Here is a 26,069-nt window from a genome sequence, read left to right as displayed (position 1 = left end):
ACGTACCTACCTACCTACTTAACTAATAATTTCTTAATTAATCAGTTTTCCCATTCGCTAAAATCGCATAAGGTCCAGAAACTTGAGGTACACACACTTATATCACTTATTTTCTATACTATTTATAACCAAATCGGGTCTCTGTGTTTGTGGTAACTTCGCTGTTTCCGATTTCCGAGCTTGGAATCGTGACAATGTATGTGATGTTTTCTAATATTTATTTATTCATTCATTTAAATATATTATACCCAATGATTCGGATGGGTCACACAAGACAAATCGCTCATTATCAGTTAGTTTTTATGTAGGAATGAGGTAAATGTTTGCACATCGTGTTTCTAAGGATTCCGGTTAAAACATGTAAAAATAATGTCACCACTGTAATCTGGGGACTTCAAGGAACAAATTAACACACATTTCATTAATATACGCTAAGAAATTGAGGTGGGCCTATTCTCCAAACAAAAAAAATCGTCTCCTTTAGTTTCATAAAATCAATAATAATAATTATTTTTGAATTGCGAATAAAACAACAATAATTGAAACTAAAATGGTTTTATTAACATGACTATATTATTCAACTAATGGTAACAGTAATACATTTTTTCATACAACTTAAATAAAATCTATACATAAAAAAAACGTAGGAAAATACACTTGAATATTTTTTGGGTGCGATTTACAAAATAATAATCGAAGCAAAAAATATGCTACCCCGGGCTAGACGTAAACAGTAGTGCATGGATAAACTTAAAATTTTGAATAAATATTATAAAAACAGGTCGGATCAACATATTAAAGGCTAAACATATAATATAACATCTTGCTAAGACCAATAGGAGCGTAACAATGCGGATAAAGCCACGGAGCACGATGGTGGTCTGTTTCGTGCTTTCACGTGTTTCTTCTTAGTGACGCTGCTTTGAGCACCTGGCGCGTCTGGCTGAAATTGTTTAAAATATGAATACATATTTTTGTTATCCTTTTTCACATGCATGAGTATGAGTATCAATCAAAAATCAAGAATAGTCCATAATAAAGATTAGATTGAAATTCAATTTATGAATAGATATATATATGAATTCTTGAAAGTCACAACTTTGGTTTTTAACAGCGATGTTTATTATAAAACTTATTGTTTGTGACGAGAGTTTTATAGAGATTTTAATGTATTTTACAACAAATATAGTTAATAGTATAAATTTATAAAAAAATATATTTTGTTCTAATAGTAACAGAGGTTGCATTGAGGAAACTATTTTTGATCAATACTTTATGTAGTTTGATCGTTTCATAAACAAAAATTAGGCCAAAAATATAATTAACATACTTAACTGGTGATTCCATTTTGTACTGATACAAAGCCTGTTTTATATATGTACAATATTTTGACTTCAATTATTCCTTTTATTGGTTGTGTCATTCCTCCTCCTGATGAAACTGTCTTTATGTTATAGAGTAATTTATGGCATTTCTGAAAAAAAAATCCACATTTAATGAAAACCTTCAATTTGTCAAAACTAAATCAAATAATTGGGACCACCACATTGCAGGCAGCTTTCAAATAAAAAAAAGAATTCTCAAAATCGGTTTTCTCAGTGAAAAATTATGATGTAACAACGCGAAAAAGAGAATAAGTCCAATTTCGAAGTCGATTAAAATGTAAATTTAATCATGATGTGTTATTTATTACATTTATGCAGTTTAAATGTTTCACAAACAGGAATTAGGTCAATAAATATATTATTTACTTAACTTGATATTTTTTCTCATCAAAACTTTACATGTAATGTAAAATATTTTGCCCTCAAGTCCTTTTATTGGTAAAATAAGTAGTATCTTTCTTCCTATGGATGAAACTGGTCTTTTATATTTTCCTATTTCTACTGGGAATCAATTGTGGCGTTTCTGAAAAAAAAAAACATTTATAAAATATTTGATTATCCTCATTTTTTATCACTGGCAATAATTTTAAACGTTTTAATACACTTTTTTTTAAATTTATTGAGAGTTTTGCATCCATACTTTTGTTATCTAAACTTAATCAAGATTTTATGTTTTTTTAATGCTCCTTTTTAGACAAACAGGGAATTATGCCAAACAAATATAATATACTTAACTTGTGATTTAATGTTGTCATATTAAACCTATTATTTTGTGTTGTTTGTCCGTCTTCTGCGATCTGGAAAATATGAAATATATAAGTTGTATCATAAATTTAGAAAGATAATAAGAAGATTATAAAAGATAATATAAACCTATGACAAATATCCGCAAAAAGGAACACTGTTTTCAATTTTTTTGACTGGCAGCGAGGTGTTTCACATCATACTGAGCAAATTATATCTGAAACTTTCTGTATTAATGCAAAACTACCACCTCCTCCTTTATCCAGGCTTGGGACTGGCTGCGATGAGGTAGAATAAAATAATCTCATAAAATTTATTCTATTCACCCTCAAACACAGGCGGAGTTACCTAACTACCGTCTAAGTACTCGATATACACTAATTACTACTATTATACTTAACTATAAAAGAAATAAAAATTGTAAAGTGTGTATATGATTGACACGTGTTTAAGTAAAGCGTTATGCGTGTAATAAAATAAAATTAAATAAATATAACCATGATTCTATCAAAAATACATACTTAGGTATACACGTAAATAAAATGTATGAATAAAATATCTACATTCTACATCAATAATTTACACGATCTAAATTAATTTACTCTAGTTTACTCTAGTCTATATACCTATAAACTAAACTTAATTGATTTTATGTACACAAAAATATAGTTTGTGTTGTGCATGTAAGTTTATGTTAAAAAACAAAATTGATTGATCTACATAGAAAATTGAAGCATAGCGAGACAAAATATTTAAATATTACTGTAAAATGCGCTCAGCGAATGTAAAAGTACGATATTAGAAGTAATGATGTAGCGCGTTGTACTGTAAATATACGTCGGACGTGATGCAATTTATAAAAATGAAATGATAGCCCTTCGAATATAGAATAACGATGGATCATGAAAGACGATAGCGGGCGCTTTTAGTCCAACGGAAGGAATGGATCCGCGGACGGTACCGGGCCGGTGTCGGGCGGAGCTGCGCGCGAGCGGCCTCGCTCGGCGGCGAGACGTGGCCGGGCCGGCGCGCGCCGCGGCGGGCGCAGGAGCGGCTCTGTCGCAGAGGTGAGTGCGGTGCCCTAAGTCGCTTTGCATTGGCGCTGCGTCGCGCCTGCAGTGATGGCGGTGGCTAGATGTAGACAGTGTCGAAACAATAGAATATTACGATTGATAATGCGGGGCGTTTCTCTCAAGTTATATGTTTCGGAGATTCCTCGCGATTAATTTCAACGTCCGCCATGATCGTAAATAATAAAAAAAGAATCAGTGCGCACAACTGGCGCGGTTGGCTGTCGGGCGGCAAGTGTCGGTCGAACTGACACCCCCCAACCAGCCAAACTACTGACTCAAGGAAAATGTCATTGTCACTTGTCATTGTCATAAATTCATTCGTTAAAACTTCAAGTCTTACTATGTCAATATTCAAACTCACAACTTTACCAGTAGATGGCGTTATTACCAACTGAATAAATCAATACTCCGACACGGCCATTCTGACAAATAGCGCGTTCTCGCGCGATTTCTAAACCTATTTAGCTCTGGTCACAACTTTTCGTCAAGGTTTGTAACGTAGAACCTACATAAAGCGCGAAGCTTCCCATGTAGAGCCAACACATGAAGCGCGGAACTTCCCATATAGAGTCAACACATGAAGCGCGGAGCTTCCAATGTAGATAGAGCCAACACATGAAGCGCGAAGCTTCCAATGTAAAGTCAACATACGAAGCGCGAAGCTTCCAATGTAGATAGAGCCAACACATGAAGCGCGAAGCTTCCAATGTAGATAGAGCCAACACATGAAGCGCGAAGCTTCCAATGTAGATAGAACCAACACACGAAGCGCGAAGCTTCCAATGTAGATAGAGCCAACACATGAAGCGCGGAGCTTCCAATGTAGATTCAGCCAACACATGAAGCGCGGAGCTTCCAACGTAGATAGAGCCAATACATGAAGCGCGGAGCTTCCAATGTAGTTAGAGCAAACACACGAAGCGCGGAGCTTCCAATGTATTTAGAGCAAACACATGAAGCGCGGAGCTTCCAATGTAAAGTCAACACACGAAGCGCGAAGCTTCCAATGTAGATAGAGCCAACACATGAAGCGCGGAGCTTCCAATGTAGATTCAGCCAACACATGAAGCGCGGAGCTTCCAATGTAGGGCCAACACATGAAGCGCGGTGTTTCCGATGTAGGGCCAACACATGAAGCGCAAAGCTTCCAATGTAGTGCCAACACATGAAGCGCGGAGCTTCCAATGTAGGTAGAGCCAACACATGAAGCGCAAAGCTTCCAATGTAGTGCCAACACATGAAGCGCGGAGCTTCTAATGTAGGGCCAACACATGAAGCGCGGAGCTTCCAATGTAGATAGAACCAACACATGAAGCGCGGAGCTTCCAATGTTTAATTTACGCGTGCAGCACATGGATTCCAACGCTAATCTTCCGCATGAAGCGCGGAGCTTCCAATGCTAAATTTACGCCATCGGCTCCTCTTAGGAAAGGAAAAAGAAACAAGCGTCTAGAGATGCGATCATTTATTAGCATTGATCAACAAAATAAATTGTAAACATTTCTACTAACCAAAACATCAACAACAAAAATAAAGGAAAAATCATCATATCGCAACCGTGGACATAATAAATACAATCGTGTATCTCAACAAATGCCGTTTACTTGGCGACTAATCATTTTATTTTAACATAACTCAATATTTAATTATTAATTTTTAAAGCCGATTAGAAAAATAAAACTCACTCTTATTACAAATCATCAAATTGATTAGACATTTCTGGTAAACTCATAGGATATTTACTCAGCTTTTCATGACACACATATTGCGCACGGTATTCGAATACAGCTCACGAAAATCAATACACAACCTGTCAGAGCCATCCTTCTTCTTCACGAGGATCGCCGGGCTTGAAAATGGCGACGTACTCTCGCTGATAATGTTTTTAGACTGGAGGTCAACTATTATGTCAATCATGGCCTTGCGTTCCGCGGGGGCCAGGCGATAAGGTTGACGCTGCACTATTTTGTTCGGATCTTATAATCTAATTTCCATCTCACCTGTTGTTACGACCGTCTGAGAGTTCCCCTTTACGAAGTTCTCATTAAAATTTTCAATAATAGCACGTAAACGAGCAATATCTTAGATGTCCGTAAGGTAGGTATCGATTGCTTCTATATCGGCACTTTGCAAAGCACAAACGTGCGCACGAACATCGCGAGAAACGTGAACGTCTTTATTTTTAATTATTAAGTTTACCCCGAGTCGCGTAAAAACATCAAATTTTTTTTTAACATCATCCATCTCTATAGGCAAAGTAATACGGGAAAAAGAATGAGTGAAAGTGGAACCAATACCAGTTAAACGCGTAAATAAAAAAATAAAAAAATCTCGTACACCGGTCATAACGTCAGCGATAGGTTTACGAATGAGCGAGCAGTTAGATTCACTATCTACGAGGGCTTGTAATTGAAATCTACCAACAATAATTTTAACAAGCGGCGATTCTGACTACACACACACATTAACGGACTTTATATCATTACTTTTTTTTAAATTTTTCGTCGCGTTGTTTAGAGAAACACACCTCCTCTGTATGCCCCAATTTGCGACAATAAGTGCACTGAACATTTTTATCGACAGGCGGGGAACATTTTAATTGAGACGTTTCCGAATGTGAAACCTTAGTGTGCGAACGGAATTTACAATTTCGCTTATAGTGCCCCATTTTGCCGCAATTGTGGCACATAACATGGTCATTTGTTTCAATTTTACGCTGCTTAAAGTCACTACAAAAAGAGCTCGAAGTTGAAGGTCGTTTATTATTTTTATTAATTTGAGGGTAGGTAGCAAGGTGTCTATCCAATGTTACAAAGTCCGTGGGGGTATTTTTTAATAAATCTGATCGTACCTGATTGTCAGAGATACCTGATATGACGACTTCGATCTTGTTCGCCTCGCTCCACGCCGTCTCCAGTCGATCGATCATCGCCAGCTTGTTGGTGGAGTATTCCACGTAGCTAGCGGCGCGGTCACTCGTGTATTGCACCATGTCCCGGAAAAGGTCGTGGAAACGCTTGATGGAGGCAAATTGTCTTGTTAACCGCTCCTTCGCTTCATCCCACGTATTGCACAAAGGATATGATTTGGACGCCCACTTGCGTGCTCGGCCGCGTAGATGCGTAAAAGCAGCATTTCTCGTTTCATAATCCGTCCATGAGTTCTGTGTCCGGTGGTGGTCGATTTCGGCACACCATTGCGCCGCCGTAAACTCGCAATCGTCAGGATCGAACGACGGAATGTACACTTCAGTGGGTTTCATCTTCTTCACAGGTGGTTTGGAGTTTGGAGTTTGGTTTTCGTTATTGTGAAAAGTCTCCGCCATTCCACGGAAAAACGAAGCCCACATCTCAGGAGGCACATTAGGAAAAGCACTATTATTAGGCACGTTACGGTTTTCGGTACCTCGTGGCGTAGATTGTTCGTCGCAGTTTGATTCGGCGGATTGGTTCGCTGATTCTCGGAAATATGTCTCGCTCGTAGTAGCAGGGTGTCGGTTAAGTACACTGGAGGAATGATGGTCAGATCCCACCGCTGCTTTCGGAGATTCCTCGCGATTAATTTCAACGTCCGCCATGATCGTAAATAATAAAAAAAGAATCAGTGCGCACAACTGGCGCGGTTGGCTGTCGGGCGGCAAGTGTCGGTCGAACTGACACCCCCCAACCAGCCAAACTACTGACTCAAGGAAAATGTCATTGTCACTTGTCATTGTCATAAATTCATTCGTTAAAACTTCAAGTCTTACTATGTCAATATTCAAACTCACAACTTTACCAGTAGATGGCGTTATTACCAACTGAATAAATCAATACTCCGACATATGTATTAATATTTATATTACATCTCATATTATAATATGTCATAATTGTGCTAACCTAACCAAAATATTTGCGTATTTGAAAAAAAAATGGACAGATCACGGATACACAAAATAAAAACAATTTTATGTTCCTATAAATAATTGTTATTTATTTTAAGTATCAAATTTGATAAATGTTTTTATTTTTTTATTTTTATTAAGAATTTCCAACAAAGAAAACATAATTTATAAACTCTTAATAGTTAATACTAAAATAGCTTATCGTATAATAACAATATATTATGTTTCTTTACTTATAGGAAATTACAACAATCGTATATTTAAACGGATAACAATATCATGTTAGTTTAATGAAAAAATGAAATACAATTTCTGATGCAGGAAATACAAACAAACAAATAATAATTTACCAAAGTAGATCCAAAACAAATTTGCAATAATATCGTTTTTACTAATATTACTAATTACTAATTAAAAAACTAATGCTGACTACTATTATTATTATTACAATTTATTGTAAATAGTATGGTGCTTATCGACATGTTTCATTGAAATGTTTATTAAGAATACGCTTGAATACCGCAAGTGAATTGTGAAATATATCAATTTCACGCGACTTTGCTGCAACAACGTTGTACTCATGGGTAAGTCTAACTATTGGGGAATGCTTCCATAAGTTTGTTCGAAATGGAAGAGTTCTGAGTATAGCGCAGGGATATCGAGGGATCCTGGCGGGGACATTAATACATATTCTGCCCAATAATTCAGAAGAATCAATACAATTATTAATTATTTTATATAAGAAAAATATATCTAACATTGTACGTCGAGATTTTAAGCTCAACATCTTGAAGTTATTGAGTCTGTCCAGATAACTTGTGCAGGTTTTACCAATTCCAGTTCTGAATGCTAGACAACGGACCAGTAATTTTTGTAAACGCTCGATCCGAATTATATGCGTTTGATAAGATGGGTTCCAGACTGTACAACAATACTCCAGACGACTACGAACGAAGTTGTTGTAAAGTACAAGCGCTGTTTTAGGATCCTTGAATTCTTTGGAGCACCGTAGGATGAAGCCAAGCGATCGATATGATGCAGCTAATATGTTGTAGTAGTGAGATGTAAAACGTAATTGTTGAGTGAATGTTATCACTATCATGTAAACAAAATTTAAATGGACATGTTTATTAATATTATTTTATTAATATACCGTGAAATATTCACAAAACGAAAGATGTCGTTTACTTTAAAAGTCAAAGCAGTATCATGAAAGGTCGGGAACCTTCAGAGGCTGGGACATGTTACCCAGGCATTTTTTTTTCTCTTTTTCATATAAATCGCATTTTACTTTTCCAAAAAGCTGGTACATCTCAGTAAAATGAGCATTCTTTCGATTTCTTTTGCTGCAAAGATTTCGTAGTGGGATTATGTTGTAGGCAATAAAAAGACAAAAAAAGCAAAACAAAATATTGTTCATTGACTATTAAATAAAAATAATCATACTTTTACATTTAAGTTGTGCTTTAAATTCAGTGATTTAACTTTATTTATGGTTATTTCCGAGATACCAAATTAGGCTTATTTTTCCGAAATTAACCGAATAGAAATAATATTTATTAACTATCAAATTATGTGGTAATATAAAATGTGCTAACCCTAAGCTTCTTTTGATGCTGAGCAATGTTGTAAAATATAGATCGCTACATTATTAGGTAATTTTGCCTATCATTGTAACTTTTGTTTAAAACAACCTTCAGTGGTAGTTATAATATTTCAAACGTTATTTAATGACATATTATGAGTAAAAGAAACCTGTGTTTTCGCCATCATGCACAAACTATCAACTTGAATTTTCACCATTTTTTTTTCCCGCGAAATGACACATGATATTCAATGAGTTACAACAAGTTGCTGATTTAAATTAGCGACACACACAATAGGCAGTGTTGACAGACAAATTAACCAACTATTTTACACCAAATACTTTGAATGTTGCCAAAGTATGAAGGTATTTTTGCAATTTAAAAATTGACTTATGAATTGATCTTCGGGCAAAGATATCCTTGGTAAAAAAATCACAATAAGACACTATGCATTTTCGAAGTAATTATGATATTGATTAATTGTTTTTGATAATGTAGTTTTTTTTTGCGTTGGAAAATATTCAAGAATATGGTTATCATACTAACAAAAGATGTTTTCAACTCTTAGAGTATTTCATACATTTTACATTGTCTTAATAAAATATTGTAAATAACAAAAACTTATAGGTGATACGTAAACATAAATGTTCTACTTATGTATCTAATAAAAACTAAAATTATATTTTATAGATATATTATATGCATGTGAAAAAAGCAATTGATTGTACTTAGTATAACAATTCTTCAATTCTCGATTTAGGTTTGGAGTTTGTACGATAACCGTACTTACTACATAGTCACTTTAATTATTTTAAGCAAGCAAGCAATGAAATGTTTCAAATTACAAAATAAATAACCAGTCGACCAGCTGTATTCCAACATTAGGTACATTAAGATAAAATGTATTTTACATAATGATAGTATGTACTTTATATACAATGAGTTCTTAATATTACAGGTTAACGTTGACTTTTTTTTAAATTACACATAGTATAAACTATAACGTATTAAGAAGAATTTAGAGAAGATATAAAGAAGAGAAAGAAGAATAGGCACAGTGGTGTAATTAAATAACACGAAACGAAAAGGGCGAGTTACATAAGAAGGTATAGCGAAAAAATAGAAGAGTTGCCTGATACTTTAATTCAATAAAGTTTCTCTCGAAGAAGAGAAGGCAGAGTAAAAGTAAGGAAGAAAGTTTTTATTTTTGCAATACGAATTACAATATTATAACTTTAATTTATTTTAAAATAACTGTTGACAACGTAACGTGTATGTTAATATATTTTTTTTTCATAAGTACATAATAATCGACAACCAACATTTGTTTTAAACTTTAGTTCCATTTAAAACGAGATGAAAGAATAAATTTATACGAATACATTTTTTTATACTAAATTATAAAATAAATCTTGATCTTGCTTGATTGAGGTGATTCAAAATACTGGAATTACTAAATAAACGCTATACACATATATATCGAACTATTCCACCATACTTCAATACTGAATACAGTCAAGTATTTTTATGTAGGTAAATTAAAATTCATTAACTCCACTTGCTTGCAGGATCCGTGCGATCAACCCCACCGGGTGAGACCCTTTTGGGAAGCCCAGCGAGTGCGATCAGCAACCGGATAGAATTCATGTTCTTGTTTGGATGTCGTTTCAGAAAATATTATCATACAAATCAATCATAAAAGCATAGCCTTCAGTGTTGTATTTGATGTCGTTAATATTAGGATTTTAGTTTCATGTTCGTTCGGTTATAATTTGCACTTCAGTTTAGTTCCAAAACTTTGTGACCTCACATACGACGGCAACTGGATCATAATGCCATTTTTTTAAATTACATATATTATATTTACCGTGAACTTTCACTGTGATAGTCAATTTTCTTTGGCTTTTATCAAGGATTTTGTCCACTTACGACGTTTCCTTTGGTGAACAGAAAATTTCTTTTGTCAGCTTCGAGACATTTTTGGAGTGAGAAAAAGTCATCATGTCACTCATGTTTGTTTGGCTATTGCGTCTGACCAATGTTTTCATTGCTTTCTATATCTAATAGTAAAATGGCTATGACTGTTTATTATAATAGTAAAATGGCTATTTTAATTAGATAACGTATGTAATTCCAGTATTTGTTTCTTGTTTCGTTGATGCGGCAAATATATTCTTGATGTTCTATCATTATTATTTTTTCGTTTTTTTTTTTTGTTATTTTTTTTTTGTTCTTTTTAGTGTTTTTTTTTTGTCTTTTTTTGTATATTTCTTTTTTCTGATATTTTTTATGTATTTTTTTTTGGTAGCTATTAAACAATTTGCCGTTTTAAATAAAATAATTAAAAATACATTTTAATTTATGCAAATTAAAGGCATACGAAATAATCTAAGAAGTAAAAATTCCACCCTTTATATTATTTACGTTAGTAACAAACGCTTGAATTTATTCGATGTGATGAATAACCATATTCTTGTTACAATATTTTTTACATAAAATACTCGTAAATGCATATGCATGCTTTGCGCAGGTGTGATTATTATAATATATAATCTGTAATCAAAGTTTCAATTTATGAGGATTCGGGTATAATTTACAATTTAAGTACTGAAAATGTTGTATATTATTATACCCAATCATAAGCTTTGCTTTGAATAGAAAAGAGGAGACAAGATGTACCTCTTATGTTTTATGGTGCTGAGTTTATATTTTGATACTTATAATAAAATAATGTTGATGATTGTTCCTTTATCTCCTCAAGAAGCATAGGGCTTCAGTATATAGTTCATTCAGTAGATAAATAATAAATTAATACTAATAAAATATTCATAGATAAATTAATATAGTGGTTGGGTACTGAAAATGTGATGATTGGCGTACAGGGGGTCATCAGCTTTGCTTTGAAGAACACTTCAAGCAAAGAGAGACAAGATGTGCAACCAATGCTTTATGGTATCGAGTGTATTTTGATAAATAATAATACTAATAAAATATTCATAGATAAATTAATAAAGTGATTGGGTACTGAAAATGTGATGATTGGCGTACAATGGGTCATCAGCTTTGCTTTGAAGAACACTTCAAGCAAAGAGAGACAAGATGTGCTGCTACCAATGCTTTATGGTATCGAGTTTGTATTTTGATAAATAATAAATTAATACTAAAAAAATATTCATAGGTATATTAATATAGTGGTTGGGTACTGAAAATGTGATGATTGGCGTACAATGGGTCATCAGCTTTGCTTTGAAGAACACTTCAAGCAAAGAGAGACGAGATGTGCTACCAATGCTTTATGGCATCGAGTTTTATTTTGATAAATAATAATACTAATAAAATATTCATAGATAAATTAATAAAGTGATTGGGTACTGAAAATGTGATGATTGGCGTACAATGGGTCATCAGCTTTGCTTTGAAGAACACTTCAAGCAAAGAGAGACAAGATGTGCTACCAATGCTTTATGGTATCGAGTTTGTATTTTGATAAATAATAAATTAATACTAAAAAAAATATTCATAGGTAAATTAATATAGTGGTTGGGTACTGAAAATGTGATGATTGGCGTACAATGGGTCATCAGCTTTGCTTTGAAGAACACTTCAAGCAAAGAGAGACGAGATGTGATACCAATGCTTTATGGTATCGAGTTTGTATTTTGATAAATAATAAATTAATACTAAAAAAATATTCATAGGTATATTAATATAGTGGTTGGGTACTGAAAATGTGATGATTGGCGTACAATGGGTCATCAGCTTTGCTTTGAAGAACACTTCAAGCAAAGAGAGACGAGATGTGCTACCAATGCTTTATGGCATCGAGTTTTATTTTGATAAATAATAATACTAATAAAATATTCATAGATAAATTAATAAAGTGATTGGGTACTGAAAATGTGATGATTGGCGTACAATGGGTCATCAGCTTTGCTTTGAAGAACACTTCAAGCAAAGAGAGACAAGATGTGCTACCAATGCTTTATGGTATCGAGTTTGTATTTTGATAAATAATAAATTAATACTAAAAAAAATATTCATAGATAAATTAATAAAGTGATTGGGTACTGAAAATGTGATGATTGGCGTACAATGGGTCATCAGCTTTGCTTTGAAGAACACTTCAAGCAAAGAGAGACGAGATGTGATACCAATGCTTTATGGTATCGAGTTTGTATTTTGATAAATAATAAATTAATACTAAAAAAATATTCATAGGTATATTAATATAGTGGTTGGGTACTGAAAATGTGATGATTGGCGTACAATGGGTCATCAGCTTTGCTTTGAAGAACACTTCAAGCAAAGAGAGACGAGATGTGCTACCAATGCTTTATGGCATCGAGTTTGTATTTTGATAAATAATAATACGAATAAAATATTCATAGATAAATTAATAAAGTGATTGGGTACTGAAAATGTGATGATTGGCGTACAATGGGTCATCAGCTTTGCTTTGAAGAACACTTCATGCAAATTTTTAAATTGTTAAAATACCTTCATACTTTGGCAACATTCAAAGTATTTGGTGTAAAATAGTTGGTTAATTTGTCTGTCAACACTGCCTATTGTGTGTGTCGCTAATTTAAATCAGCAACTTGTTGTAACTCATTGAATATCATGTGTCATTTCGCGGGAAAAAAAAATGGTGAAAATTCAAGTTGATAGTTTGTGCATGATGGCGAAAACACAGGTTTCTTTTACTCATAATATGTCATTAAATAACGTTTGAAATATTATAACTATCACTGAAGGTTGTTTTAAACAAAAGTTACAATGATGGGCAAAATTACCTAATAAGTTACTTAGAGGGACGTCGGCAGCGTGTACTAATTGAGGAAGTTTCTTCAACTTGGTGCAATGTTTCTGCTGGTGTTCCTCAAGGTGGCGTTCTGTCTCCCCTCCTTTTTTCCATTTTTATAAACTCCATTTCCAAGGATATTGTGTCATCTTACCATATGTATGCGGACGATTTCCAATTATATAAACATGCGTCACTTCTTGAACTACCTGAAGCGATTTTCCAAGTTAACGCTGACCTTGCAGCAATAGTCAGATGGAGCAAAAGTCATGGTTTAACAGTAAATCCAATCAAAACCAAGGTTATCATATTCGGAAGCAGGCAATTAGTCTCAAAAATTGACTGGACCAATTTACCGAACGTTGTCGTTGATGGAGTTCTCATCCCCTACAGTGCTCAGGTAAAAAGTCTTGGTCTAACTCTTGATCAAACTTTTTCCTGGGATGAACAAATAAAGCAAGTTCAAAAAAGGGTTTTTTCTTCTGCCTTCTCCTTACGGCGCTTGCGCAACTTTCTTCCCGTCACAACCAAAATTACCTTAGCTCAATCCCTTCTCCTTCCTCTCCTTGATTTTTCAGACTCCTGCTATCCCGATATTCGTGAATATCAACTTGACACCCTTGAGAAGCTCCAAAATTTCTGTATCAGATTCATATTCGGACTTCGTAAATTTGACCATGTCTCTGAATACAGGAAAAGGCTAAAGTGGCTTCCTATCCGTTATCGCCGGGATACTCATCTGCTGCATCTTTTGTACTGTGTTCTGTTTAGCCCTAAGACTCCTTCTTACTTAAAAGATAACTTCGATTATTTAAGCTCTAGTCATTCCCTCTCTCTTCGCTCTTCCAACTTGTTATTGCTCAGCACCCCTTTCCATCATTCTAAATTTTTTAATAATTCTTTCACTGTCCGGGCTATTCAACTATGGAATGCATTACCAGAAAATATTAGACGTGCTCAAACGCTCTGCTCTTTTAAATTGTTGCTTAAAGACCACTTCTTTTCCTTACTATAGATTTGCTTTGCTTGCTGACGTCACCAACTATTGTTTTTATATATATTTTTTTATCTTTTTTTTTTTTTGCGTTTGTACTATAGTAACTATGTGTATGTATATGTATTCTATTTATATAATAATATGTATGTATATGTTTATTACAAAGCATATGTATGTATTTATATGTATTTTATTTATTTGTATTATTATGTAGTAGTATGTATTTATGTAGTAGGTATCTTTGATACTTACATAATTTTATTTATTTATTATTATTGTTTTTTTTTCTTCTTTTTGCACTATCCCATTAACTTCATACATTTCCTTTCCATCAGGTTGCCTGGTAGAGATTGCTGCTTAGCAATAAGGCCGCCTCTTGTACAAACTATGTCTTTCTTATGTATTAATGGTATTTTTGTCATATTTTAGTTTGTGCAATAAAGAGTTATAAATAAATAAAAAAATAAATAAATGTAGCGATCTATATTTTACAACATTGTTCAGCATCAAAAGAAGCTTAGGGTTAGCACATTTTATATTACCACATAATTTGATAGTTAATAAATATTATTTCTATTCGGTTAATTTCGGAAAAATAAGCCTAATTTGGTATCTCGGAAATAACCATAAATAAAGTTAAATCACTGAATTTAAAGCACAACTTAAATGTAAAAGTATGATTATTTTTATTTAATAGTCAATGAACAATATTCTGTTTTGCTTTTTTTGTCTTTTTATTGCCTACAACATAATCCCACTACGAAATCTTTGCAGCAAAAGAAATCGAAAGAATGCTCATTTTACTGAGATGTACCAGCTTTTTGGAAAAGTAAAATGCGATTTATATGAAAAAGAAAAAAAAATGCCTGGGTAACATTTCCCAGCATCTGAAGGTTCCCGACCTTTCATGATACTGCTTTGACTTTTAAAGTAAACGACATCTTTCGTTTTGTGAATATTTCTCGGTATATTAATCAAATAATATTAATAATCATATCCATTTAAATTTTGTTTACATGATAGTGATAACATTCACTCAACATTTATCAAATTTGATACTTAGAATAAATAACAATTATTTATAGGAACATAAAATTGTTTTTATTTTGTGTATCCGTGATCTGTCCATTTTTTTTCAAATACGCAAATATTTTGGTTAGGTTAGCACAATTATGACATATTATATGAGATGTAATATAAATATTAATACATACAACTTGAGAGAAACGCCCCGCATTATCAATCGTAATATTCTATTGTTTCGACACTGTCTACATCTAGTCACCGCCATCACTGCAGGCGCGACGCAGCGCCAATGCAAAGCGACTTAGGGCACCGCACTTACCTCTGCGACAGAGTCGCTCCTGCGCCTCCCACGGCCGGCCGCCGGCTCCGGAACTCACGACCTACCGCCTTGCAGAGGACTCTCGACACGCATTTCCACCTGTCACCGAGCCGATAAGGTCCATTCAAATCCATTTAAATTCCTATGAACCAAGCAGCTGCTATGACTTTACATATCCATTATAACATTATTATATATAAGAAAAGTTCAGTCAATTTTATAAATTACTGTCACCGCCACTGACATATAAATACTCGACAATGCGCATACAACCTTAAAACCAATAACAAACTTATACATTCGCTCTCGCATTTTACTTTAATACAAATAATTTGTTACACAGTGTTTCAACTTTAACGTAGAATCAATTCGTTTTTTAATGTTAGCGTCGTGATGATAAGAGTTCATAAAAAAATACGCACAATGTAAACGTTGGCAACATGATTTGATTTTAATAATTGATTTCTGATATAGAACGGAGGTGAACAATTTCATTCCAGGAAGCCGAGTGTGTAATGCTTGCAAGTGTAACTCGTCAATCTACCAAGCAAAGTGAATAGTGTAATGCATGGTGGGAAATCCCTAAAGTAACTGTGGAATGACGACGTTATTTACGTAAGGTTTACCGTTGATTAATTTTTCCCTATGTACAAGAAGCATTAAATCGTTCCTATCCCGTACGCGACCTAATGCCACGTACAACTGTCCGTGACTAAATACGTCCGATCTTAAATCTATGCCGACCCTATTAATAGTTTGACCTTGACTCTTATGAATGGTCATTGCATAACACACCTGAAGGGGAAATTGCAATCGACACATTTCTATTGGACTATTATGATCAATGGGGGCTTTAAACATGATTCGCGGTATAAAGAACAATTCGGCTATTCCCGGTTTGCGAACTGTTATTAATCGAGGTGAAGTCGCTACGATTATAACTTTTGTACCATTAACTAAATGATCTGAAAAACTAAGGTTACGAATTATTATACAAATACATCCTACTTTTAAAGTGAGATCGTGTTCTGGTATACCTTTAGGGTGCATACTATTCAACACGTCTACGCCTAAATACAATTCGTCAGTGTCATCCGTAGCCGTTTTATCTACTGAATAGAAATGTAAAAGGTCGCCTGGCAAACGGTCTAATACAGTCCTATTTATTTCTCTAATATTTGAATTGTGAGTGGAAAGAATGGCCCTACCTATACAAACTTCTGGCTCGTGTTCTAAAAGGAAATCCGAAAAAACAAAATTAATTAACTCATTTAAATCAGTAGTAAATGATAAAAGTGAAAGGTCTATTAAATTTTGACAAGATCTACCGACCTTTACCGAATGTAAAGGCAAATTATTTGAACCTATTTGAAGTAAAAAATCGGAAAAAACACTATCTTCACTACACCTCTGAGGTGTAGTTAGTGAAAACGTCTTTAAACTCTGCCATAAGGGCGATGATTTTACTGACGCATTAAATATATCTGAATGACACTTGGCGTTGGTAACTACGGGCGGAATCTGACGAAAATCTCCAGCAAAAATGATAACCTTTCCCCCAAAACTTTTATTAGACTTTGTCAAGTCTTGCAAAGACCTATCTAACAAATGAATGAGGTACTTGTGTACCATCGGCGCTTCGTCGTAAATAATTAAATCGGAGTGTAGTATAAGTTCAGCTCTCTGGGTTCCGTTTGTTACATACCAATAGCCTAAATCGTCAATAGCGCTTAACGGATACTTAAACATACTGTGCGCAGTCATACCGCCGTCATAGTTCTGCGCGGCAATACCTGAACTCGCTGTGCATAAAACTACACCGTTTAGTACGCCCCTCACGTACGCTGCTATCGTATTTAATAGCAACGTTTTACCAGTGCCTGCCGGACCGTCTATATAAATAGCACTTTCGTTACTATTGCGAAAACCGTGATCAGTGAGCAAATTTTGCACATATTCGAACACTTGCCGCTGGTCATGAGACAGCTTGGGCGTCCAAACATCCACAAATTCGCGTAACCCGTCTGCATCGTGTAGAGCCTTCTCACGACCTAGTTCGGTGGTGTCATCGTGCGCGTCAGGCAAACCTTGCTCTAACAAACACGAACCATGTTTTCGCAATAGACGGTCAATTTGAACCAAGGCCTGGGTGTACGCTCTATCCGGATCGTTATTTACGCGGTTAAGTATATCTTCAGCTAGCTCATTTTTAAATTTTTCCCACAGTGTCGCTACTGCTACCCCGTTAACAGCCAATAATACAAAAAAGTTACGCAGGCGTGGTCCGGTCAAAAAACATGAAGCTTCCTGCATAGCTATCTCGTATTCGGCTTCATCGTTGGCGATACCAACGGCTTTAGCGGCCTCCTGGAATGTGTTACAATTTGGACCACCCAAGTTATAAAGATCCCTGTAACTACGGCAGGGGTGTAAAGCTAACAGTAATCTTAAATAAAATTGTTCACCTCTGTTGGGCGCGACCCAAAATAAACGCGTCACTATTTCTCCCCTCTGTCTTTTCGTTAAAAATTTACCGTTGGTCATATTATAAATGGTTGTATTTTTTGTTGAGGGGCGGCTGGAATGAACGATATACCTCTCGTAAAAATCTAAATATGTTAAACTATCGAATTCTTCACCGAGGGGACGATTAAAATACGTGACGAGATCCGAACCCGAATTCTGAACTGCACGCGCTTCATTTCCCGCCTTAAAAAAAATTGATTGATGATTTTCTAAATGCACGTCTAACATCTTTACAGTAGGCTCACGTCCCGTGACGTCAAACTCAAAAACTCTCCAAGCAGCCTCACCAGAACCGATGTATCGTTTTGTGACGTATTGTTCTATTTCGTTATTTTTTAGTTCATCTGGAACAATGGCGACTCGAGCCTCGTCTGGACCTTTAGTCATATATTTAAAGAGATATTTAATGACTGTTCGAGTGGACACTGATTCTAAATTTAAATGGCAATCATATCTAAGAAGAAGTGCAGCGTTGTATGGTACTATCCACAAATCACTAATTTCTACATCCCTCCCTCTGTATTTAATGGTGGCTGTATTCTTACTATTACGCTTTAAGTTAATAAACCCTTTATCATTACAATATGTGACTTCTGTCTCTGGTTTTGGGAAATAGCTTGTACATTTTTTTTTTTCACTATCCCAACATTTTAAATCTGTCCTATGCGGCGGACCGCATGGACCATGTACCATGTAATCTAAAACAGCTTTTCTTAATTTTCCATCAACTTCTGAAGCGTCAGGAATATCTGCTCTAATAAATTTATCCACATCAGTACCGTGAACGGGGCCACCACCCTCGACTGCAAAACATATATGAGCGTGTGGTAATCCCCGTTTTTGGAACTCTATTACATATAAAATATAAACAATTTTACCAAACCAAACCCCTGTGCGTAGATCCCTCAAAAGTTGTTGCAATTTAATGTTAAAAACTCTAGCACAAATTGAAGGCGTATTATGATGACCTGTTGTTGAATTTTGTATTTCAGGCCATTTGGGATTGCAAGTTAAAGTTAAAAGAAAAGATGGCAATCCTAATCTGTTAACTACTGCCATAGCATCCATATACTTTTGCTTCATATATCTAGGCCCCCCCGTGTAACTACTTGGCAAATAGACTCTACCAGGCACAACGCCACCCTCTCCTCGAATAGTCTCATCTACACTTATCTGCTGTAAAACTGACTCTACTTCTCTTAATGGAGCGGAACGGAGAGCATTATCCGTGTTACCTTTTTGGATGTTATACAGGTAACGAAGTCTTTCTTCTAAAATCCTACATTGCATATCAACTAACCACTCTTCAGACAAACGATTAAAATCGTTGAAACGGGGTTCGCTCAGAAGGAGACATCTTACATATTTGTTCTGGGTTAGTTTTGCTCCATTATTGTCCGTTTTGTTAGGAAACCATCCAGGGTTACCGTGCGGATACAATAATGGATATTGAAAAGTTTCATATAGGGGGTGCATTATATCTACTGTGTGAGGCTTTTTGTCTCCAATTTTCCAGATTGCAATGGCGCGAGGAATGTAACGCTCCTGCTCATTGCTTATAATGGCAGCAATCTCGTTGCCTAAAGGCATATCACCGAGAATGTTGCCATGTGTGCGTCGTGTGGTGTGCTCAAAAATGAGGTGTGCGTGGTCAGATGGTTCTTGGCTCAGCCGCTTGAAGCACTCTATATAAGGATTGTGATTATGCAAGAAATTTGTAATCGATCGAATGACAGTTAAATCTAAATTTAAATTTGTAGCGAGGCTCTCTCGCTCACTGTTATCATAGATGTAAAGTCCAGCCGGATTAGTAGTTTCTGAGTACGCAAGATCGAAAACTCTGTGATAAACTCTCCCTTGAATTTTTAAAAATGATACCCCCGTTGTCGGATGTTGAAATCCGTGTGTAACGCCTAAAGCACTAAAAGCAAATAAATTATTATAAGCCCTAGGTTTATGCAAAAAAGAAGGAAAGCTATAGAATGGTTCATTTAATGGCGGGAAGTTTTGAACGTTATAAGCGCCAGCCCCACAGCACCACTTGATACGATTCTTTTCCTCAAAGAACAATCTAGCATTACAGTGCCTACACAAAAACGCCTCCCTATCTAATAATGAAATATTCTTAAAACTATACAATTTGACGACAGTTAAGCCGTCGCCACTCTTCGTACCTATTAAATTATTGGAATTCCGTAATTCCACGTCTAGATTTCGATTAACTTGATTGTACTTATCTACTGCTTGCCTATTAACCTCTGGATTATTCTGACTAAACTTTTGACTGGCCTGCCTATGGATCTCGGGATTGATCTCGTTATACTTCTGAACTGCCTGCCTATTAACCTCGGGATGATTTTTATTATATTTTGTGACCGCTTTTAAATGAGAATCTGCATCTATAGATCGCCTACCTGGTCGTCCCCTCTTACGTCCTACTTCTACTGATTTTACTGATGAACTATCCGAATCTTCGTTTATATTGTTTTGTTTGTGTGCTTTAGATTTATTATATTTAACCGGTCTACCGCGTTTTTTAGTATTTTTACCTACAATCCTAACGTCGGGTAATTTTGTTATGCAGACAACGGGTGTCAGTGTTGTTAATTTAGGGTCGCGAATATTTTGAATTAAAACTTTTGGTTTTAGGGAATTTAATTTAGGGTCATATTTTGGGGGTATACCTTTATTAACTAAAACTATCGGTTTTAAATTAGACAATTTAGGGTCGTCTACAATAACTAATTGGTCGTCTACATTAACTAATTGGTTGTCTACACTAACTAAATCATTAATAATATTTACACTATGAAAATTATTTAAAATTATTTTATGAATTTGATATTGACTACCAAACGCCGGATTCCAAAACAAAAACTTTGCAAGAGTATCTAAATTGTTGCACTGAAAGAGACGTGCGGCTCCTACCGAATGCGAGTTATGGACGTATTTATTATTCGCGTCTACTTTATGGCTATTAAAAATAAAATATGAATTATTTGACCTCCAAAAAGATATCGTATTATTAGCGCCGGTGAAAAGGTAGCTATGTGTGGAGTCGTTATGTGCAGTGTGAAATATTTTATTTTTTAGGATTAATTTTAATTGTAAAGTGTAAGTGGCTATGTCGCTGTCACATGTGGGAAACAGTCCGTTGTCGATCCAACTATCGTTGTCTGCCATCGATTTAATATTAGCCAAATAGGTCCCTACACGTATATCAGAAGGCAATTCTTCAGGATATAAATGAGGATGATTATGCGCAACCCCAAGTGGTCTTACTTGAATGTATAACATGTCACCAAATTCTAAAATAGTGTCAATATTTTCCTGAGAAAATACGGCTCTATTTAGAATAGAAGAGTAAACAGCCGCGCATGTTGCCATCGCGACACATTGTGCGTTGTTACCCTTAAACCGGGGATCGGCTTGATGCGTTGACCCTTTAATAATAATTTGACCGATTAAAATAATAATAAAAACAGAATGAGATTTTATCAGGTCAGAAGTAACATAATATTTATATAATGCCGCACAATTTATTTATAATTTGTTAAGCAAATTGAAATGTCCCAAACAAAGAATAATGCGTTGTACCTATGATTATAAAATACAAATCCGTATGAAATATGTTAAAGAAAGTATCCCTAGTGAAATCACTACTTCATTTCTAAAATTTCGTAACACAAAAATATTAAATCGATTAGATATGGGTTGAGAATGAGATCCAAGATGAAAAAGGAGTCGAAACTACTCTAAAAAAATACTAAGCTCGTTACGAAATACGAATAGAAAATGTGGCGTCATTCTACCTTACCGCGCAATCTATAAAAAAAATATTCGCGACGATCTACGTTTCAGTATAATATTATACTCGTATAATCAAACATATCTAGAATTATTTATCATGTTAATTTTAATCCTATCAAAACTATGTACTTACGTAATATGATGGAATGTTATTATTTTATGGAAATAGTTTACATACTGTTATTGGCAATTATTAAATCATGTATAGGTATACATATAACTTATATATTTGTAATATCAAATTAAAATTAATCTCATTACCTATCAAGTAAAATTCTAGACTCTAGTAGGTATATGATACAACTCAGTCGTCCTTCCGTCTCCTATGTAATTCTAAAACCTGGTTTATAAATCTCGCTTTAATGTTGAAAGTAAGTACCTACCTACATCACTATCACTACATAGTATTAAACAAAGTCGCTTTCTCTGTCCCTATTTCCTTATGTCCCTTTGTATGCTTAAATCTTTGAAACTACGCAACGGATTTTGATGCGGTTTTTTTTATAGGTAGATAAGAGTGATTTAAGAGGAAGGTTTATGTGTATAATAACATCCATTAAATAGTGGAGAAGTACTGTTATTTTTGAGGTTTCTAATGTGATGTCGCAAATAATTTTATCAAACGCATTTTTTCCGCTTACATTGCAAACGCAGGCTGAACCCTACGAGTTTTATCAAAATAATATACTAAGTATTGTAAACATTGAAAAGGTCTATAGAAAAGTCCGTGATGGTTATATATAATATGTATATTATGTCTATCTCTTATGGATAACCCACAATAACTTTTTTCTGATATTTACTTACTTATTCAATTAATTAACTTCGCTACATAATGTGAAGAATGTGAAAAATTAATTGAAATTAAACCGAAAATATCAATACTTTATCTATACCCACAGATAAGTTAAAAATAAATAAATATAAAATAAAATATATAATATACGTTCAATTACATACAAATTTTTAAAGCGGTGGACCAATTTTAACTACTCACTGGCAGAAAGCTTTCATTGAAAAGAAAATAGGTAGGTATGTATCCTTATAACATACGTTAAAAATTAAAATACAGAACATTGATATACCTAACATGTGTTTGAATGATCAGAGACAATTTCATGATTTATAATAATTAATAATATTTTTACTTTTTAAGGATATTTACAATTTTTAATGAATTAAGTACCTAATATCTAATTTATTTTTATAATAAATATAATATCTATCACACAAAATGGCGACCGACGCCGTCCGCGGCGCGCGGCGCGCCCGCTCGTCGCGCGCGTTGCCGGTTCGTGATTCCCGCGCATTTCGATTTAAGTACAACAAATTAGGAAAAAAATATATTACCGACTTATTAGTTATTACCTACTACATTTATACATATTATTATATATTTTAAAATACTATCTTCTATTCTATTTGATGTTAAAGAAAATGACTTTATTCTGTAACCTATAAGGTAAGTACATAGACACACATGACAACAACGGTAATTACGTAGGTATTAAGATGTTAAACATCAGATACCAATTTTATAAAAAAAATCTTTGTTATTAAGCATTAAAAGTAGGTAAGTATCAACTTATTCAGAACATTTCAATTTGCACAAAAAAAGATAAAAGTGATTGATTACCTACCTAACAGAGCCTTATGAAAATATATATGTAGGTATATTAATTGACTTTAAACCTAATAAATTGAATAAAGCTTACCGGTAGCGATGCACGCCATAGCCGCTGCGTTGCCGCCATTGTTGCTAGATGATGCTTGGAACATGTTGAGGCACGAAGTCACGTAGAATCTCGAAGTTACTGAAAACGATAAATGACTATTTAAAAAAACAAAGCATTAAAAATCAGACATCACTTGTTTTTATTAAACCATTGAAAAAAAACAAAAGAATAAATCGTCATGAATTGAAATGAAGTCTTTTTATATTTTATAATAATTACCTAAAGTAACAAATTTAATTGTTAGTAAGAAAAATGTATAAAGAAAGACAACAATAAAACTCAAATCATTAATCACTCCAAGTACAATATGAGACCAATAATTAATTAATAATAAAATATGTAAATCGACTTACCCTGTGAACAGACGAAATGTTAATGGAAGAGAATTGGCGCGGGCGCGGGGTCTTTTATTCCGGAAGTAAAAATAATTGCAAACATTACGAAAAAAGTGGGAATAGACAATTTCACAGTTATGTATTTTTTTTTTAATATATTTTAATTAATAAGAAATAGGTATTTAAAATACGTAATCTAATCTAAAAAATATATTAAAATAATAATAAAATAATTTAGAAACAATAATATGTATTTAAATATTAAAATCCAACTGTTAGTAATGCTACGGCCACACTACCGCGATATGCCAATAATTATTGCCACAACTTTAAAAACACATAAGTGTAACCACGACTTATGGCCATAATTCTACAATGCCAATCAATATGATAAATGGCGGTAGGCAATAGCTCCGGCGGCGGTATTCTTTCGCACATCAAAGAAAATAACCGCGGTAATTATTGCGTATGCGGCCACACTTCCGTTTGTCCAGTGTGCAATATGAGCTCACCGACGACGCACGTATCGACCGACATGGAGTGGTCAAATGAAAAAGCGCTCGATGGCGCTAATTTTTGGAATTCTTGGAATTCTTCTCTTTGGGATACCCGACAGAAGAACTATAAAAATCGCAGTGTACACAATGATGCGTGGCGTCGGATCAAACAAAATTTATCATTTCCAAGTACAATAGATGATTTGAAAAAGAAAAAATCATTTTGAAAAAGAAAGAATCCTTGATGAATTATTACAGAAACCATATCTATTATATTTTAATTATTAACTAATATTTTTTTTGCTGCGGTAAATGCCAATAATTACCGACATATCTAGGTAAACTCTAGTGTAACCACATCAGTTCATGCAGTAATTTAGACGGTAATATAATGCCTTAATTATTGCGGTAACAGCCCGGTAGACGATAAGGTAGTGTGGCCGTAGCATAAGGAGTCTAATAATTTATGTTTTATTATTTTCATATTTAATTATTTTTCGAAAATATGCTATACCTATTGAATATATTAAATACAAATATATTTATTATTTCTTTTAATAAAATATAATAATAACAAGTAACTAATGTTTAATTTATTTTTATTATTACACAATAATTATAGAAGACTGTGTCTATGAATACCTTGAATATCAAATATAAAAGTCAAATTATGCTTTTTATAAACATAAATAAGAAATCAATATTATCATAATTATTAAACACAACTAAAATATTTATAAAATTATTCTAAAGTAAACAAAAACGTATCGTCTTAAATAAATTGCAAATTAATAAATTTTATTCTGATTTGAGAAAAATATATCCAATGCTGCCAACATTATACATTTTTTGGTCATAATAGCAATGTTTTAATTTAAATGCACTTGGAAAAAAGTTATACGTGCTCGTAATTTTTTATTTCATTAAATCTGTTTTATTTTTACGTCATTATATTTCTTTTAAAGATTTAATGAATTAAAGTCTTTCAATTGTTAATGCACTTTTTTACTATATTGATACTAATGTCAAATTTTAAATGATCATTGTAACCAAAGACTACTATGTATATATTGTAACGTCAAATGAATAATTTTATGACAACAAACAACTTTCCGAAAACAAATAAGAAAACGGCTTCTTGTGTATAATGTAAAATATTATGTGTTATTTATGCATAACAAAAATATGTTTTGCCAATGTATCATTCCAAAAGAAGTGGATAAGAAGTTTTCATGTCATTGAATAAAAATCGAACAATGGTTAACAATGAATTAAAACATAATATATTTTTGTGATGAAAGAAGACTACAATGCCAAGTGTAAAACAAGTGAAATCTAATAAGATCAGAAT

The 26,069-nt window shown here is 33.9% G+C and overlaps 2 long non-coding RNA genes across 3 annotated transcripts; both read right to left on the bottom strand.

The window, feature by feature from the left end:
- Nucleotides 1-539: 539 nt before the first annotated feature.
- LOC149895110 (uncharacterized) lies at nucleotides 540-1,747 on the bottom strand. 2 transcript variants are annotated; one of them, XR_016458499.1, is made up of 2 exons: nucleotides 1,331-1,747; nucleotides 540-943 (listed from the first exon to the last, which is right to left on the bottom strand). It is a non-coding gene; the product is annotated as an uncharacterized LOC149895110 (long non-coding RNA). The 2 variants fall into 2 exon arrangements; XR_016458498.1 differs by having other exon boundaries at nucleotides 540-939.
- Nucleotides 1,748-1,761: 14 nt separating this feature from the next.
- On the bottom strand, nucleotides 1,762-25,037 carry LOC149895109 (uncharacterized). The gene is made up of 3 exons (XR_016458500.1): nucleotides 24,240-25,037; nucleotides 23,866-23,964; nucleotides 1,762-2,182 (listed from the first exon to the last, which is right to left on the bottom strand). It is a non-coding gene; the product is annotated as an uncharacterized LOC149895109 (long non-coding RNA).
- Between the last annotated feature and the right edge of the window lie 1,032 nt (nucleotides 25,038-26,069).

Source organism: Colias eurytheme, chromosome 32, assembly GCF_061535395.1.
Source record: "Colias eurytheme isolate Ceu_HAF_F1 chromosome 32, ilColEury1 Martin Lab GWU primary, whole genome shotgun sequence".
Classification (NCBI taxonomy): domain Eukaryota; kingdom Metazoa; phylum Arthropoda; class Insecta; order Lepidoptera; family Pieridae; genus Colias; species Colias eurytheme.
Note: the sequence above shows the minus strand (reverse complement) of the source record. Positions and strands in the feature narration are given on the sequence as shown.